We start from the raw sequence: 4,430 nt of genomic DNA on the forward strand, positions 1-4,430 counted from the left end.
TGGATTGGACAGAGCCTTTTGAGATGATGTGTGATGTGAGTGATTATGCGGTAGGCGCAGTTCTTGGGCAGCGCAAGAATAATCTCTTTCATGTGGTCTACTATGCTAGCAAGACCTTAAACGGGGCCCAAATGAACTACACCACTACTGAGAAGGAGCTCTTGGCTATAGTCTTTGGTTTCAAGAAATTTCGATCTTATCTGCTCGGGACAAAAGTGACAGTATTCACTGATCATGCGGCCATTCGCTATTTGGTTTCCAAGAAGGATTCGAAGCCGAGACTCATTCGTTGGGTGCTCTTACTACAGGAATTTGAGTTAGAGATCAAGGATCGGAAAGGTACTGAGAATCAAGTAGCTGACCATCTCTCTAGATTGGAGAATCCCGAGACTACTTCACAGGATAAGACATTGATCAACGAGTCTTTTCCGGATGAGCAGTTGTTCGCAGTTCAGGAGGAAGAGTCATGGTTTGCAGATATTATAAACTATCTTGTCACCAATATAATGCCTCCTAGTTTGACCTCAGCTCAAAAGAAAAAGTTTCTGCATGAGGTGAAGTGGTATATGTGGGATGAACCATATTTGTTTAGACAGGGAGCTGACCAGATCATCAGGAGATGTATCCCGTTCTGTAAGACGGAGGGGATATTACGAGACTGCCACTCCACAGTTTATGGTGGATACTATGGTGGTGAGAAGACGGCAGCTCGTATTCTGCAAGCAGGTTTTTTCTGGCCTACTTTGTTTAAGGATGCTCATCAGTTTGTTTTAAGGTGTGATCGTTGCCAAAGAGTGGGAAATTTGACGAGAAAGGATGAGATGCCGTTAAATGTGATGCTTGAAGTCGAGGTCTTTCATGTTTGGGGAATCGATTTCATGGGGCCTTTTATCTCGTCCTGCAACAATCAGTACATCTTGCTGGCAGTCAATTATGTCTCAAAATGGGTAGAAGTCAAAGCTCTACCGACAAATGATGCAAAGACAGTGTTGAATTTTCTTCATAAGCAGATTTTCACAAGGTTTGGAACGCCTTGGGTAATCATAAGTGATGAAGGGTCGCATTTTTGCAACCGTAAGTTCACTTCTATGATGCAGTGTTATAATGTGAATCATCGAGTTGCTACTGCCTGTCATCCATAAACAAATGGTCAAGCGGAAGTGTCTAACAGAGAGATCAAGCGCCAACTAGAGAAGGTTGTTTGTCCGTCAAGGAAGGATTGGTCTTTAAAGCTCGATGAAGCTGTTTGGGCTTACAGGATAGCATATAAAACTCCACTTGGTATGTCCCCGTTTCAACTTGTGTATGGTAAGGGATGTCATTTACCTGCGAAGCTTGAGCATAAAGCCTATTGGGCTTTGAAAAAGTTGAACCTGGATCTAGATGCAGCTGGAAAGAAGCGAATGCTTCAGCTTAATGAACTTGATGAATTTCGACTCCAAGCATACGAGAACAACAAAATGTACAAGGAAAAGGTGAAGAGGTGGCACGATAGGAAGCTACATCCTAAGTTATTCGTGCCGGGGCAACAAGTTCTCTTATTCAACTCTCATCTCCGACTTTTTCCTGGGAAGTTGAAATCAAGGTGGTCTGGGCCTTTTATTGTCAAAACTGTGTTTCCACATGGAGCGGTGGAAAGTTTTGAGAATAATCCGGACCAAGCATTCAAGGTTAATGGTCAGCGTCTGAAGCACTACTATGGGGACACGGCAAACCGAGAAGTGGTTAGTGCCGTTTTATTGTCAACTTGAGGAAGGTACGCAACGTCAAGCTAATGACGAAAAAGAAGCGCTGCATGGGAGGCAACCCATGATTTGTTGTTACAGGAACCCTTAGAAGTTAATAACCTATCCAAAACCACAAAAAAATCAGAAAAACCGGGCTTTAAAAAAAATTCCAGTGACCCCCTGAGCACCCGCTCAGCAAGCTGAGCGCCCGCTCAGCTTTGCTGAGCGACCGCTCAGGGGTCGGCTGCCAGAATTTTTTTTAAGTCAATAAAAATCCAAAAAAATTAGAAAATTATAACACAAAATTCAGCCCATAAAACCCACGACCTATTCCCCATTTTCCCATGATTTTTACCCATAAACCCACTCCTAATCAAATTCTACCCTAATCCATTCCCTATATATACATACACATATCCCACATATCTCCCACACAACTTCTACACTCAAACTCTCTCCCAAACACAAAAACACAATTCTCAAGCACTTTTATTCAGATTCAATGGCACCCAAGAGAGCAAGAACTATCGATAGCAGCAACACAGTCCCTACTGCTGATTCTTCGAGGGGTACTGCTACGAGGCCTCGGTTGAATGACAGGGCTGCGAAGGAGGAGTACACTAGGCTTTTGGGGAAGCCGATTCTGAAGGAGAGAGGATTTTTGCCATCGGGGAGGGATGGTGAGTTGCTACCTATGATTACAGAGAAGGGGTGGATAGCTTTCTGTGAGTCGCCTGAAGCAGTGCCTATGAGCGTGGTTCGCGAGTTCTATGCGAACGCGAAGGTCGAGAAGAATGGGTTTTCTGTGGTCCGGGGGATGACGGTTGATTATCACCCAGCAGCGATTCGCCGTGTGATTGGGCAGCAAGAGAGGAAGCCCACGAAGGAGAACTGGAACGAGAAAACTGCTGAGGATTTTGACTTGGATTTGATTTGTGCTACTCTCTGTAGGCCGGGCACAGTTTGGACCTTCAAGACTGAAACTAATGAGTATCGTCACTTTCCGGCGATCGCAATGAACAGGTATGCCCGTGCATGGAATGCGTTTATTTGTGCTAATATTCTGCCTTCTTCGCATGCACATGAGGTCACAGTAGAGAGAGCACAGTTGTTCTGGGGAATTTTGAATGAGGAGTACTATGTGAACCTTGGTGAGTTCATCTACCAAGGAATTCTGAAGTTTTTGAGGGGAGCTAAGCACATGAACATCCCTTATGCATCCACGGTTACGAAGCTTTGCCGAGCGGTGGGAGTGCACTGGCCGTCTCATAAGCAGTTGCAGTTACCAGCCGCTCCTATTGATTCTGGGACTCTGAATGGGATGCAGGAGTGGACCGGTGGTGAGCCCGAGGAGCATGGGCTGGGTTATCATCTTCCAGGAGGGCGTCGAGCATGAGGTACTACTATGGCGAGGCCGAGGTGTGATGAGGCTGGTTCTTCGAGAGCTCAGGAGGGTGCTGGGATGGCTGATGCTCAGTATAGGAGGCTGTCACGGAGGATGGATGCTATGTACGAGACGCAGAGCAGGTTTGCTCAGGAGCTCACCCTTGCATTATGGACTGCTTTTCGAGGCCTTGGAGCTGACATCCAGTGGCCAGTTTTTGGTGAGGACTCTGCATATCCGCCGCCTGATACTCCACCCACTGAGGGTGATGATGATGATGACTTCGAGTAGGTATACCCTGTGTTTCTTTCTACTACCTTCACTGGGGATAGTGAAGATTTTAAGTTTGGGGGTGGTAGTTAAGGAATATTTTGTGTGTGTGTCATATAGCTGCATATTCATGATAGTTAGTTCATATAGTTGTATAATTTTTGCCATATAGTTTTTTTTATTATTTAGTTTTATTTGTTTATCATATCATGTAGCTCATGCATATGCCATGATCCCTTTTGCGATGATTAACCGACTGATTTGTGATGTTGATGCGAGTGTAGTGATAGCATTAAAGTGACGTTGAGTCATGTAGGATGATATGCATGCTAGAAGCACTTGTATTTTCACTAAGTCTTAGAGTATGCTTAAGGACTAGACTGTTGTTATGATCTGATTGTTTTCGAGGTTAATCTATTTATTATGCTTAGAATTTTATAATAGGTTCTTAGTGATAAAGGCATGAAAAAGAAAAAAATGGAGTAAAAAAATGGAATTTGTTGCTAATTGTGGCTAGGCGTCAATTGGCTAGTAGCCGGCTCGTATGTTATGCGAGTAGTCTAGGGTTGAGCAAGATTGAGCGAAACGCACTTGCTCAGAAATTTTGAGAAAAAAAGAAAGAGAAAAAAAAAGAGGAAAAAAATGGAAAAAGAAAAAAAAGAGTATGTGTTTATGCATAATTGATCACGAGTGGGCTCTTTGGTATTCGAGTTATTAAGTTCTTAGGGGACTTTGTGCCTAGTGACCTAAGGCTTTTAGAGTCTGGGATCCGCTAACCTAACGCTCGCTACATGGATACCATTGTATAAGTCTTTTGTGGACCTCACTCATTGCACGGTCAAATAAGCATTGCTGTTATGAATAAAAAACATGATTCCGTAATAAGCTCCAGAATTCTTGTAGTGTTATAAGTCACTTTGTGCCTAGAATTTTTATTCTTTGTATAATCATGTGATTGCCTTGATGATAGTTGAGTCATAATAATTGGTCTAGTTCCGAAGCATATCTATTAAGCATCTGCACACACCACGTTTATGGAGGTATTTCGT

This window comes from Apium graveolens, chromosome 6 (assembly GCF_009905375.1).
Source record: "Apium graveolens cultivar Ventura chromosome 6, ASM990537v1, whole genome shotgun sequence".
NCBI lineage: Eukaryota > Viridiplantae > Streptophyta > Magnoliopsida > Apiales > Apiaceae > Apium > Apium graveolens.